Source organism: Heterodontus francisci, chromosome 1 (assembly GCF_036365525.1).
Source record: "Heterodontus francisci isolate sHetFra1 chromosome 1, sHetFra1.hap1, whole genome shotgun sequence".
NCBI lineage: Eukaryota > Metazoa > Chordata > Chondrichthyes > Heterodontiformes > Heterodontidae > Heterodontus > Heterodontus francisci.
Window position 1 is genome coordinate 269287274 of NC_090371.1, and position 14851 is coordinate 269302124.

The following is a 14851-nucleotide window of genomic DNA, read 5'->3' on the forward strand; positions in this document are numbered from 1 at the left end:
CAGTGAAGTTCAGTTATACACTTTAAAACTATTTATTGATGAATATAGAAAAGAAAGAAAAGACTTAATTTTTATAGTGCCTTTCACAGCCACAGGACATCCCAAAGTGCTTTACAGCTGATGAAGTACATTTGAACTGTAGTCACTGTTGTAATGTAGGAAATACGGCAGCCAATTTGCACACAGCGAACAGCAATGTGATAATGACCAGATCATTTTTCAAAAAATGTTGATTGAGGGGTAAATATTGGCCTGGACACTGGGGATAACTTGCCGGCTCTTCTTCAAAATGGGATCTTTTATGTCCACCCGAGAGCTGTATTCAGTTTAACGCCTCATATGAAAGGTGGCACATCTGACAGGGCAGCACTCCCTCAGTCCTGGAGTGTCAGCCTTGATTTTTGTGTTCAAATCCTGGAGTGAGACTTGAACTCGAAACTTTCTGACTGAGACGAGAATGCTCCCAACTGGGTCACAGCTGTTAGAATAACAGGGGTTGTACTGATCAAGGGATTTATGTTGGTATTCTAGCTCGTTATCACATGCCTAGATAACAGACGCTGTATACAGGAGTTTTTTTAAACAATTTCAATTTACAGAAACCTTTAAGTATGACAGAAGCTCAAAGTTGTCAACAATTTCAAGTCCTTGAAAAGCCGAGTACGAAATAATTTGTTCCTCTGGAGCTAAGTTGAGAGCTGGGGAAAGAAACAATTTTAAATGTACTTGGTCAGATCCTGCAGAGTGATGGCAATCCAGCTGTGCCAGTCTCCACCGTTTATATACATGTTAAATAAATTTATCCTTGCTCCTTGCCCTTCATAGTCAAATTGAAACAATCTTAGCAAATCCCAGTACCAATATCAAGTGATGACAGGGTGCTGGAAGTCTGTGTATAAGGTTTAGTGAGACTCTCAAAGATATTTTAAATTTAAGGTATTAGGGCTTCCCCTAATATGACAATGTGGAAAGGGTGGTGAAGGGAGATCCTATTTCAAAATTAAAGATTTTGGCTTGCTGGTCCATTTTAACTGCCCATTCTCCATCCTTTAGCCTCCCCATTGCCATGTCCCACCCCTGCTCCTTTGTTCCCCCAAGAGAACTGTTTGTGTTCCCTAGAGAGCCTTCGCCAGCTATTAGATACTGAAATTCCAGTTCGTGCTCCCTCGCTGCTGCCAGGAATGGCAGATAGATAGTGACGTGAACCAATCTCACATTATCAGGCGAGATCAGCTTTCCTATATGCAAGTACATAAGGACCAGTGCTGTCAGAAAGAAGCAACTTGCATTTATATAACTTCTTTCATGACCTCAGGATGTCTCAAACCACTTTACAGCCAATGATGTACTTTTGAACTGTGGTTACCGTTGTAATGTAGGGAAACGCAGGCAAATTGGGCACAGCAAGGTCCCACAATCAGCAACGAGATAAATGACCAAATAATCTGCTTTGATGGCATTAATTGAGCGAAAAATGTTGGCCAGGGCATCGGGAGAACTCCACTGCGCTTTTTTGAATAACGCCATATGATCTTTTGCATCCACCTGAGAGGGCAGGTGGTTTAATGTCCAACATGAAAGACATTGTATGTGTATGTTTCACATTAGGGATGACACTTCTATCTGCTACTCTTAACATGTTGGTCAGCATCATTGATAAGATGACTGTTCCCTATTTTAACAGTCATTAACCCATTCTGCACACCCGTGTCTACCCTTTAAGTATTCCTTTCTCATTTCAGAAAATTGTAATATGTGCTGTGAAAAGCACTGTGTATCAAGGACCAAGTACAAACAGTCCTATTATTCTTTTGTAGGTCACCTATCTGTCAGGCATTTTGGAATAGTTTATTAGAATACAGGGCAAGTAGAGAAATCTCCAGTTATTAAAAAGCTGGCTGCTTTTCTGGCACCGTGTGACCAGGTGCATTGTTCCAGAGAATGTGAAGGATGCATGGTCTGAAAGGCAGCCATCTGAAAATGTAAAATTATATCTCTTATTATAGACTGCCTATTGATCCTATTTATAAAAACAATGCATACAACCTGTCCTTTATTACAGGGAGCTTTTCCTACTTTGGTATTTGATTAGCTTGGCAACTTCATCCATAAACTTCTGACCTTGCTGCCTGCCTACAAAAGCTATTTTTAATAAGTCCTCAGAGTTATCTTTCACTGCATTGTCTTTGACCTGGCTGGAGATGCCAGAGTTACTTTTTGCTTCTGGGCACTCAAGATGGTACTTGCTCAGCAATAGATAGTAACAGTCCTACCCTAGGTTATCCCTGCGCTCTAGTAAGGTAGAAATATGTCAAAAGTAATTTTCACCTTTACTACCTTGTGGTAATCTGGCACAGCAGATTGTCCATTGGAATCAATTGGATGAAAACTGGATGGATTCTGCAATAGGTGGGTGATCCATTAACTGGCCTGGTGGTGAGGGTGGAAATTACTCCCATTGTCTCTCAAATAACACCATAGCATATTAGCATTCGCACCCTGAATACATTTATTTGTAGTTTTTTCTCTCTGCTGTTTTAACTGGTTTAAAATGATTGGGCAAAAACCACTGTTACAATCGTGGAATAGACCTTTTAATGAATGTTTCACAGAAACATAGAAAAATAGGAGCAGGAGTAGGCCATTCGGCCCTTCGAGCCTGCACTGCCATTCAATACGATCATGGCGGATCATCCAAACTCAGTACCCTGTTCCTGCTTTCTCCCCGTATCCCTTGATCTATTTAGCCCTAAGAACTACATCTAACTCTTTCTTGAATATATTTACTGATTTGGACTCAACTGCTTTCTGTGGTAGAGAATTCCACAGGTTCGCCACTCTCTGGGTGAAGAAATTCCTCCTCATCTCAGTGCTAAATGGCTTACCCCTTATCCTTAGACTGTGACCCCTGGTCCTGGACTCCCCCCCACATCGGGAACATCCTTCCTGCATCTAGTCTGTCCAGTCCTGTTAGAATTTTGTAGGTTTCTATGAGATCCCCTCTCATTCTTCATTCACAGTTGTTACTGCAGGGCCAATGTATAAACAAATGTTGACCATCCTTCTCAATAATCTACCTCTTCTAGTGGGGCTGGTGGCCGGCTACACCAATGGGTCCTACCATCGGCCTTCCGTGTCCTGCCTGCCGTACTTAATTGGATGGCGAATATGGAGGCAGCCTGTTATTTGGCTGCCTCTCGTAAGATCACATTGCAGGGCTTGCCTCCAACACGAGCGGGGTCAGGACCTGCAAATGGTCCTGGTGCCTGCAAATTCTTGAAGTGGAGAAGATGCCTCTCATTGATTCCCTGAGGTGCACTGTACCACCAGGTTGTAGAATATGTGATGGAAATAAGCTACTTTGATTTTCAGATGTTATTTGGTAAAATTGCAGTTATGAAGCTTTACAAGAAAATAAAGACATAGAATTAGTGGCAAATTAGTCAGCTGGATGAAAAACTGGTTAGAGTATAGAAAACAGGAAATGTGATAAATGGAAAAAAAGTTCGAAAGCAATGGTGACTGGAATTCTGAAGGGAGCTATTCTGGATCCCTTGCTGTTCACATTATTCATAAAGAATATAGCAGAGGTACATCTTGTAATACTGTAAAGTCTGTTGGTGACGGCCAGCTATGAGTGACTTGTGTAGGGGAGAGTGATAAAGAAAAAATTTGGACAAATTTAACAGATGGGCCAAGGAATGCAGGAAGGATTCAATGAGGATAAAATATACAATGATGGAGGAAATATGGAACATATGCACTCGGAAGGGATTCTAGTTTGGTTTTGATTAGCAAATGCAGGCAGAAGGACAATCTGGGTACAATTATTGACCATATACTGAAATTTCAAGAAGAAAGATTTACATTTATATAGCACCTTTCATGTCCTCAGGTGAGGATGTTATCCAAAAACCTAATTGTGGAGTAGGAGTCACCTCAAAGATATTAATAACTGAAACTTTAACCCTGCATTACTCATTGGTAAGCCTTCGATTTAAAATATTAGACTAAATTCTCAATGCAGACTCCTGAAATTCTGTGCGGTGAACACACTATTTGCACAGATTTAAAGTAATTGGCAAAAGAAGCAAAAGCGACATGAGGAAAAACTTTTTCACGCAGTGAATGGTTAAGGATGGAATGCACTGCCTGAGAGTGTGGTGCAGGCAGGTTCAATCAAGGCATTCAGTAGGTAATTAGTCTGTTATCTGAAAAGGCAGCATGTGCAGGGTTACGGGAAGAAGGCGGGAGATTGGCACTAAGTGAATTGCTCAGTGGGAGAGCTGGTGCAGGCATGATGGGCCAAATGGCCTCCTTCTGTGCTGTAACAATTCTGCGAAATCTAATTAATTAATTAAGGAATAGATAAGAAGGAAGCTGCATTTATATAGCGCTTTCATGACCTCGGAACATTCTAAATTACTTCACAGCCAATTAATGACTTTTGAAGTGTAGTCCGAGTTGTAAAGCTGGGAAACGCAGAAGCCAAATTGTGCAGAGCAAGGCCCCACAACCAGTAATGAGATAAATAACAAAGATCTCCTGACTCAGAGTTAAAAATGCTACCACTGAGCCATGGTTGATACCATCATGAAATCACATGACACCTGGTTTGTTTACAAGGTTAACACATTTAAATAATTACCTTCAGCTCCCTGTGTGGAACATAGTGTGGACAGAAAACACATCTATTTATGGGGTGTAAAATCTCATAAGCATGCAGCCCTAATAGAGGAGAGTAAAGAAGTGACATGACATAAAACCAAAGTGCAATGCATCCAAAGTGGAAGCAAGGAAAAGGCACCAATATGATGGTGAGAAAATTGGAGGTGCTGTTGCATTAGATGCATGTAAAGATAGATAGGAAGGAAATTGTATTTATATAGTGCCTAATTCCACCCTCCCAAGAAAACATCAGTGGACCAATGTACACTACTTGCAGTAGCTGAGAGTAGATGCAGGAGACAATGGCACACTTTAAAAAGGTAAGACTTCCCAATAGTAATACCAATCGGGTAGAATGGCCTAGTTGCATGCCACAAAATGTTGCCCATCAAGCTATCTCACATGCCAAACTTTCACACAGCCTTAAGTTCATTCATTGGTTCTTATGCATAACTATACTCAATGAAGGACGCATTCTAGCTACAAAGTAGAACTGAAATTCTAACACCTAGAGTATCCTACAGATTATATACATTACGTGAAATTTACAGCACAGGATCAGGTTATTCAGTCTAGCCAGTGTATGCTGGTGTTCATGCTCCACACAAGCCTCCTCGCACCTTACTTCACCCTATCCTTTGTCATGCAGTAAAGGACTCCTAGACACTTTTCTCACCTGGTGGTAACAGAAATTTGTGTGCTAGCGTCTGGAATTTTACCCATAGACAAATGAGAGAAATTGGAAGTGGGTAGCCAAATTGTTCCCAATCAAAAAAAAAGAGCAAGATTACTACAGGTTTTCTTATGGTTGTGTGTGATTAAATACTAACATGTCTGCAACTGAAGCTAGTAGCTCTCCAAGCCAGGGTGAAGTAACTTGGGATAAGTTAAAAGCACTGTCTATGGAGGAGCTGAGAAAAATGGCTGAGCACTGTGGGATCACTGTACGTGGCAAGGCTAGGAAGTCTGAACTCCTAAGGCTAGTGGCCAACCATTTTTCCCTTGAATCTGAAGAAGCAGAAACAGTGTTAGAAGTAGACCCAGAGAGGGTACTGTTAGCAAAGATACAATTGGAGTAGAGGAAACTTGAATTAGAAGAGAGGGAGAAAGAGAAAGCCTTTCAAAAGGAATGTGAAAAAAATGAAAGGCAGGAGAGAGAGAGAGAAAGACAGGAGAAGGAGAAGGAGAGAGAGGAGAGAGAGAGAGAAATAATATTCCAGAAAGAATCCAAAGAGAGAGAGCTGAAGTGGCTTGAGTTAGCTAGGGGGTGACAGAGTAACCCTAGTAAAAGCATGGCCAATATGGAGGAGCAGAATTCAGGGCTGGGTACAAGATAGCTAAGACTCGCTCAGTTAATTCCAAAATTCAATAAGGAAGATGTGGAAGTGTTTTTCATGTCTTTTGAGAAAATGGCAAGGCAGCTAAAATGGCCAGCTGAGACCTGGTCTCTCTTAATACAAAGCAAGCCATTTGGAAAAGCCAATGAGGTTTATTCCTTGTTGCCAGATGAGAGTTCATCAAATTATGAACTGACCAAAAATGCTATCCTCAGGACATATGAATTAGTACCCGAAGCCGATTGCTGAAAGTTTAGAACCCTCAAAAAGCAAGCTAATCAAACTTATCTGGAGTTTGAAAGAAGTAAGCAGCTAGCTTTTGACCAGTGGCTGATGGCTCTTAAAATACAGCATAGCTATGAGACTCTCAGAGAAGTAATTTTGTTAGAGGAATTTAAAAACTCTCTTCCATTCTCAATAAAGACCATGTAGAGGAGCAGCAGGTTCAGGGAGCTCAGCAAGCGGCCGTTCTGGCCGTGAATTTGCTTTAATTTATAAGTTTCCCAGAGAAAAACCTTTCCTAATCACCCCCACAAATCCGAAAAAGACACAGGGTGGGAAGCTGATAGAAGCCCAGGCAGTCCTGGAAGAGAAAGGAAAGCAGAAGACACAGCGGGCCCTCCTCCAGCCAAAAAGGAAGGTGCTGCTCACAAGAGTGTGACCCCAGTGACCTGTGTGCTTCCATTGTAATAAGGCAGTGCATTTAAAAGCTGACTGCTGGAAACTAAAGGGGAGACCGATAAGGTTAATCAGGGCACACCCGCTCAGTGAAGATGCGACCCTGGTGGAAAACACAGAACAAGCTGTGGCTTTAACTGCAATAAGAGTGCAACCCAGGAAGCTTACTATGGCCAGTGCAGGAAAAGTTAATAGGATTCCTGAAGGTTATCAGGGTTTTGTGTTCGAAGGGAAAGTAATCCCATACCCCTCGAGTGGGGCAAGCAAGCCTATAGTGATTCCCAGGGACACCGGGGTGACTAGATCGCATTTACTGGGAAAAGGCCTGACCATTCCCCCCAGAGAGTGCAGTGAACACCAAAATGGTGGTGAATGGTATTGGAGGACAGTGTATTCCTGTACCTGTACACTGGGTGCACCTGGGAGTGCGACCTAGTTTCGGGACCGGTGACCGTAGGGATTGTCCCTAGTTTGCCTGTGGACGGAGTTGACCTGCTCCTCGGTAATGATCTGGCAGGGGTGAAGGTGGTAGCCCCCCAGTAGTGAAAGAAAGACCACTGGAGGTCAGAGAGACAGGGAAGTGGCAGGAGACGGTCCCCTGCCGTGTCCCTGAATGTGTAGTGGATCAGGCCATGATCAAACCAGCTCCCCCAGAGGAGAGTGCATTGACACTGCAGGCAAATGACCATGAGATCTTCCTGTCCGAGACTTTCTTTAGAAAGTTAGGAGACCCAGGGAATGAATTAAATGGATTTTCCCTAGCTGAGGCTCAGTATTGGCTGCCCAATTTGAAAGTGAAGCAGAGGGAGTCCCAGAATGCTACTATTTAAAGAATGAGGTACTGATGAGGAAATGGTGTTCTCCTCACAGATCTGAGGGGTGGAGTGGACAGTAGTTCACCAGTTAGTGGTGCCACAGAGGTACTGGGGAGAAATATTAAGAAGCGTCCACGAGACTACAGTGGTTGTACATGCCGGTATATGAAAGACCAAAGCCTGCAGAAGATAGCAGCTTGACTGGCCAAAACTCCACAAAGATGTGGTGGAGTGCTGCAGGAGTTGCCATATGTGCCAGGTTGAGGGGAAACCCCAACCTACAGTGTAACCTGCACCCCTAAGTCTTGTACCGGTATTAGGAGGACCCTCCAGCAGAGGGCTGGTGAACTGTAAGGGACCCCCGCTGAGAACAAAAGGGGACAGGCAGGCACCCAGCTGGCAAAAGTTTAGAAAGAGAAGGGGAAAAAGTGACCAAGAGGGCAGGTTAAAGGAAGTCTGGGAGGAATTCTGGATGTAAACCCCTACTGTCCGGTCAACCAACCCCGGAAAATATGAAAAGAAGCACCCCACCAGAGTTGCTAACAGCATTTACAGGAACATGCAGAGACAAAGAGAGAGCTCAAGGGGCCATAGAAATCGTGAGGGCGATGACTCACCTAGTCAAAGTGCCACATGAGAGTGCAGCCAAGTCTTACACAGATACCTACAGGCAGGAGTGTCCCAGGGAAAAAAGGGGAGAGTAACAAAGAATCCTCCCCCACAGTCAGAGGAAAAGAGAACCACCCATCCCCTGAAGTCAAAAGTCTTTGCATGACTCAGAGAGTTCAGGATAGACCCGCCCACTACTAACTCTCCTGAGGAAAAAAAGGAAAATTAAAGCAGCACTGGCACCTGAAAAAGGCCATTCTAATAGGCTTTAAGGTTGATGAATGAATGGAAATGAATGAGATAAATGCATGGTTTTCCTTTCTGTACCTTATATTTCTCTCAAACCCTGTAATGAAATGTGCCTTTTTTTTCAAATTGCATTTCATTCCCCTGGGCGTGGAGGTGTCATGCAGACCCCCATCTGCCAAGGCTGAGGCACGCATTATTTCACCATATGAACATTAAAACTTAAAATTTCAAGCCCCTGACTGGAAAGACATTTGCATAGTAACGGACAGTGTCGGAACAAGGAACCCAGTCCTTTCTTTTCCAATACACATAAGAAGTGGTCAGACTAGTTTAGTCACATGCCTAACTGGCTGTTGTTTTTTTGAACTTGCCACAGAGTTAAAAATTCAGAAAGCTGTTTGCTCCTGAACTAGAAAAGACCTCTCTCCTGTCTCCTCTCATCTCGCTCTCACCAGCTTTGGAAACCATTGAAGACATATGAACCCCAGAGCGAAAGGTCTCCTATAGTAAACAAGGTTTAAGAAGAATATTGGGCCCCAATGAAAAGCAAGATTACCTACAAACAACGACCCTACAGCGAACTTGAAGCACAGTGAAAAAAACCTCTTCAGAGATTGCCTCAAACCTCTCCATTTTATTTTTCTTCTGCTCTTTTCTGTCCTAATTTGCATGTGTGTATTGTGTGTGCATGCTAGTGTGGGCATGTCGGATATCCATAGGCATTAACCGTATTAGAGTTTAAATTTAAGGTTTAATAAGTTTCACATTTCTTCTTTAAGCCTATGAAAACCTGGTGTGCTCACTTCTTTGCCTTATAATTGGAAAGCTGTGAACAAGGATTCATAAAGGGGGAGCTCAAAACACAGTGTGTTTAAAATTAAACCCTGTTACAATTAAACCAGGTGAAGACAGTAAAAGACCCCGAGACACCTTTCTCACCTGGTCGTAACACCTTCTATTGCTTTCTCCCTCATGTACTTATCTAGCTTCCTCTTAAATGCATCCATGCTATTCATCTCAACCACTCCATATGGTAGCGCATTTCACATTCTCACCACTGAGAGATTAGCCTCATCTATTCTTGCATAAATATTAATTCAATTTCTTCAGTTCAAGACTTGAGCACAAAAATCAAAGCAGACACTCCAGTGCAGCACTGAGGGACTGCTGCACTGTTGGAGGTGTTGTCTTTCAGCTGAGATATTAAGCTGAGGCCCCATCCACTCCGTCAGTGGAATATAAAAGATCCCACAGCACTAATTTGAAGGAGTGCAGGTGAATGCTTCCTGATGTCCTGGCCAATATTTATCTCTCAGTCAACATCACAAGAACAGATTATCTGGTCATTAGAACATTGATGTTCATGGGAGCTTGCTGTGCATAAATTGACTGCTGGTTTTCCTACGTTACAGCAATGACTGCTACTTCATTGGCTGTAAAGCACTTTGGGACATCCTGTGATTGTGAAAGGTGCTATATAAATGCAAGTCTTTCTTTTTCTTTCTTTAAATTTACAACTACTCCTTTGCTTGCATCACCACATGACACAAAAGGTGAGGCAGTGGCATAGTGGTAAGCCAGAGACCCAGGGTATTGCACTGGGAACATGGGTCCCACCATGGCAGAAGGTGGAATTTGAATTCAATTCATAAAAATCTGGAATTAAAAAAAAGCTAGTCTAATGATGACCATAAAACCACTGTCGATTGTTGTAAAAACCCATCTGGTTCACTAATGTCCTTTAGGGAAAGAAATCTGCTGTCCTTACCTGGTCTGGCCTACATGTGACTCCAGACCCTCAACAATGTGGTTAACTTTTACATGCCCTCTGAAATGGCCTAGCAAGTCACTCAGTTGTATCTAACCGCTACGAAGTCAATAAGGAATGAAACCGGACAGACCACCCGGCATCGACTTAGGCACCGGAAATGACGATGGCAAACCCAGCCCTGTCGACCCTGCAAAGTCCTCCTTACTGACATCTGGAGATTTGTGCCAAAGTTGGGAGAGCTGTCCCACAGACTAGTCAAGCAACAGCCTGACATAGTCATACTCATGGAATCATACCTGACAGACAATGTCCCAGACACTGCCATCACCATCCCCAGGTATGTCCCGTCCCACCGGCAGGACAGAACCAGCAGAGGTGGTGGCACAGTGGTATACAGTAGGGAGGGAGTTGCCCTGGGAGTCCTCATCATTGACTTCGGACCCCATGAAGCCTCATGCCATCATGGACAAGGTAACCTCCCGCTGATTACCATCTACTGACCCCCCCAAACCCCCCAGCTGATGAATCAGTATTCCTCCATGTTGAACAGCACTTGGAGGAAGCATTAAGGGTGGCAAAGACGCAGAATGTATACTGGGTGGGGGATGTCAATGTCCATCACCAAGAGTGTTTTGGTAACACCACTACTGACTGAGCTGGACGAGTCCTAAAGGACATAGCTGCTAGACTGGGGCTGTGGCAGGTGGTGGAGGAACCAACAAGAGGGAAAAATGTACTTGACCTCGTCCTCACCAATCTGCCTGTCGCAGATGCATCTGTCCATGACACTATTGGTAGGAGTGACCACCGCACAGTCCTTGTGGAGACAAAGTCCCATCTTCACATTGAGGATACCCTCCATCGTGTTGTGTGGCACTACCACCCTGCTAAATAGGATAGATTTCGAACAGATCTAGCAATACAAAACTGGGCATCCATGAGGTGCTGTGGGCCATCTGCAACAGCAGAATTGTACTTAACCTCATGGCTCGGCATATACCCCACTCTACCATTACCATCAAGCCAGGGAACCAACCCTGTTTCAATGAGGAGTGCAGGTGGGCATGCCAGGAGCAGCACCAGGCATACCTCAAAATGAGGTGTCAATCTGGTGAAACTACAACCCAGGACTACTTGCGTGCCGAACAGCGTAAGCAGCATGCAATAGACAGAGCTAAGCGATCCCATAACCAACGGATCAGATCTAAGCTCTGCAGTTCTGCCACATCCAGTCGTGAATGATTAAACAACTAACTGGAGGAGGTGGCTCCACAAACATCCCCATCCTCATTGATCGAGGGGAGCCCAGCACATCAGTGCAAAAGACAAGGCTGAGGCATTTGCGACAATCTTCAGCCAGAAGTGCTGAGTTGATGATCCATCTCGGTCTCCTCCTGAAGTCCCCAGCATCGCAGGTGACAGTCTTCAGCCAAGTCGATTCACTTTATGTGATATCGAGAAACGACAGAAGGCGCTGGATACTGCAAAGGTTATAGGTCCTGACAACATTTCAGCAATAGTACTGAAGACCTGTACTCCAGAACCTGCGGTGCCCCTAGCCAAGCTGTTCCAGTACAGCTACAACACTGGCATCTACCCAGCAATGTGTACAAAAAGCAGGACAGGTCAAACCCTGCCAATTGCCGTCCCATCAGTCTACTCTCAATCATCAGTAAAGTGATGGAAGGTGTCGTCGACAGTGCTATCAAGTGGCACTTGCTTAGCAATAACCTACTCACTGATGCTCAGTTTGGGTTCTGCCAGGGCCACTCAGTTCCTGACCTCACTACAATCTTGGTTCAAACATGGACAAAAGAGCTGAACTCAAGAGATGAGGTGAGAGTGACCGCCCTTGACATCAAGGCAGCATTTGACTGAGTATGGCATCAAGGAGCCCTAGTAAAACTGAAGTCAATGGGAATCAGGGGGAAAACTCTCCGCTGGTTGGAGTCATACCTAGCGCAAAGGAAGATGGTTGTGGTTGTTGGAGGTCAATCATCTGAGCTCCAGGACATTACTGCAGGAGTTCCTCAGGATAGTATCCTAGGCCCAACCATCTTCAGCTGCTTCATCAATGACCTTCCTTCAATCATAAGGTCAGAAGTGGGGATGTTCGCTGTGATTGCACATTGTTCAGCATCATTCGCGACTCCTCAAATACTGAAACAGTCCGTGTAGAAATGCACCAAGACCTGGACAATATCCAGGCTTGGGCTGTTAAGTGGCAAGTAACATTTGCACCACACAAATGCCAGGTGATGACTGTCTCCAATAAGAGAGATTCTAACCATCTACCCTTGACATTCAACAGCATTACAATCGCTGAATCCCAAACTATCAACATCCTGGGGGTTACCATTGACCAGAAATTGAACTGGAGTAGCCATATAAATACCGTGGCTCCAAGAGCAGGTCAGAGGCTAGGAATCCTGCAGCGAGTAACCTCCTGACTCCCCAAAGCCTGTCCACCATCTACAAGGCACAAGTCAGTAGTATGATGAGATACTCTCCACTTGCCTGGATGGGTGTAGCTCCAACAACATTCAAGAAGCTTGGCACCATCCAAGACAAAGCAGGCTGCTTGATTGGCACCCCATCCACAAACATTCACTACCTCTACCACCGACGCACAGTGGCAGCAATGTGTACCATCTATAAGATGCACTGCAGCAATGCACCAAGGCTCCTTAGACAGCACCTTCCAAACCTGTGACCTCTACCTCTAGAAGGACAAGGGCAGCAGATGCATGGGATCACCACCACCTGCAAGTTCCCCTCCAAGCCACACACCATTCTGACTTGGAACTATATCGCTGTTCCTTCACTGTCGCGGGGTCAAAATCCTGGAACTCCCTTCCTAACAGCACTGCGTGTGTACATACCCCACATGGACTGCAGCGGTTCAAGATGGCAGCTCACCACCACCTTCTCAAGGACGATTAGGGATGGGTAATAAATAAAGGCCCAGCCAGCGACGCATACATCCCAGGAACGAATAAAAAAAAGAATACAAGGGAACAGACCAGAACTGCAGGGCAGCTCATAAGTGACAGGCTCTCGGCTCCATTTGAAGAAGTCACCTTGGACATCCTGGCCTATAGAACATGGAATGACTTAAGGGTCATATACTCCTAACGTTGGCATCACCATTTGTTGTGCTCCTAGGCACTGGATGCTTCAATACAGTTTTCCGTTTATGAAACTACCTGTCTTGTAGTCACATCTGCAGATGCACACCTTTTACCATTAAAGTACTGACTATTCAGACAGCCTCACAGCTCGTGAACTCTGCCAACATTTCTAACTTTACTTCTGGATAACAATAAGTTTGGAACAACAACTCACCTTTTGTCTTGTTCCCTAACTTCAGTTCCCCCTCTCTGTGTTTAATTTAATGATTCATGAAACTGGGACAGATTGCAGATTAAAATCCCCTCCCATAGAATCAGTAGCATGAAGACAGGCAGGAGCATGATCATGTTCTCTGATTTACCATGTACAATGTCATAGGAGATTAATTAGTAGGAAAACACTGAGGTACACAAGAGTACAATTGTTGTAGTTGTGGATTTAGAACATTTTGAAGAGTCATGTGAGCTTTGATACTCCAACAATTCTATTCAAGAGAGTCTGGGGGAACTTTTTTGATGCAATTTTCAGCAGTTTAAAATGCATTGAGCATTTGAAGCTAATAATTATACATGTGCAAAATATTTAAATGAAGTTAATTGTTATGAGTTGGAATTGGATCCTGATCTTTGGTAATATTCAGGCTCACCCAAACCTTTAAAAATGTTGGTCTTTAGGCATGTTTCAAAATCAGATCGACACAAAATTCAATATTTAACCCTTGGAGTGGTTGGTAAATGCTCACTTACAGAAAAAAGATTTAATTATTTATTGTTTCAGGAACTGCATAAAATCCCAACTAAAGATACAAACACTCTTAACATACGAACAATGATGGACCGGAAAAGTTCCTCTGGCCCATCTAGCCTGCCATACACAACTAGAATGCCCTGTGCTTCGCAATATATACACTCTCCATCCTGTGCAATGTTTCATTCAATGTCAATGTTAGATAATATATTTGTGCTATTTTGTAAACAAATACTACAGTTCATTCTTGACAAAATATGATTGCATCATTTGCATGTAATATAAATTGACTGCAGAAATCAATTCCAACTCTCTTCTCAGAAATATATGGCCTTTGCAAAATCATCTGAAATCTTTTAAAACAAGTCTTAACTAGTTTTAACTGCAGCTTACTCTCCATTCTAAAGTACAAGGCTATAAATATAAATCATTTAAATCATCATATTTAATTTTGATAGATTTACAGGATGCCATTATTTCCCAGATGGAAACCAATGCTTTAATTTTTGTAATTTTTCTGTACCTTTACTGTGCAGTTTAAAATATTTTTGAAGTTTGGTGCAAAGAAAGATTGCACAGTGGAAAACTCTAAGAAGGGAGTAAAGATCATGCATAGTGCAAAGGCCAACAACTTTGCAAAGGGCAGCACAGTGGCGCAGTGGTTAGCACCGCAGCCTCACAGCTCCAGTGACCTGGGTTCAATTCCGGGTTCTGCCTGTGTGGAGTTTGCAAGTTCTCCCTGTGTCTGTGTGGGTTTCCTCTGGGTGCTCTGGTTTCCTCCCACATGCCAAAGACTTGCAGGTTGATAGGTAAATTGGCCATTATAAATTACCCCTAGGATAGGT

At 43.6% G+C, this 14851-nt stretch overlaps 1 protein-coding gene across 3 annotated transcripts in view; it reads right to left on the reverse strand.

Annotated features, from left to right (window-relative positions):
• The window catches only part of LOC137376321 (thrombospondin type-1 domain-containing protein 4-like), a 448955-nt gene that overhangs the window by 39401 nt on the left and 394703 nt on the right, over positions 1–14851 (reverse strand). The gene's annotated exons all lie outside the window — the stretch shown is intronic.